The following is an 808-nucleotide window of genomic DNA, read 5'->3' on the forward strand; positions in this document are numbered from 1 at the left end:
AAGGTGACTCTTGAATTGAGTTTTAAAAGGTAAGATGTTTCTAAGTGGACATCCTGGAAGAGAGAGCATGATGAACAAGAAATGAATTGGAGAGTATTGTAATATTCAGCACAAGCAGTTCAGATTTGCAGGACAAAGTTTGATTATGGGGTATAAGGAGAAATGAGACCTGGGAGGTGGGCTGGGCCTTATGGGGAAACACAATCCCATTTACAGTTTGAAAAGATGGCCTTGGGAAAGATATGGAGAAGAGTTTGGGGGAATAGCAGGGCTAGAGACCATTACAATAGTGCAGGTAACAGATGATGGGACATAGATCTGTAGCTATAACCAAGAATCAAAGAGAAAGGTATGGATCTGAGATAATAAGGAATTAGGGAATATAGCATCCTGTGTAAAGAAGAGTCAAACACAGCTGTGGCTTTGGTAAATGGATACATAACAGTGACCAAAGCATGGTTCACAGCAGGAGGAGCTTGGGCAGTGTATAGGGAGAGATGGCTTCAGGAGGTTGTGCATCCAGTGCCCATATCCAGGAGGACATATTGGGTATATTTATATGGATCTTAGGAGACAGGACTGATCTGCAGAAATCACTTGTGTAACTTCAGTATCAGATAATACTTGAAATTCTGGGAGTAGATATAAGGTTTAATATATACAAACCATTGGGAAAGGTAATTTGTCACTTAAGTTCACAGTGAGAGACTTGCTTCCACATTAGTTTTGACAGAGAAAAAAGGCAGAGGAGAGAGCAAAGAGGCACTGGACAGCTGAGGTGCAGGAAGGACAGGACAGAGAAGGAAGG

The sequence above is a fragment of the Galeopterus variegatus genome, unplaced genomic scaffold (genome assembly GCF_000696425.1).
Source record: "Galeopterus variegatus unplaced genomic scaffold, G_variegatus-3.0.2 Scaffold4956, whole genome shotgun sequence".
NCBI lineage: Eukaryota > Metazoa > Chordata > Mammalia > Dermoptera > Cynocephalidae > Galeopterus > Galeopterus variegatus.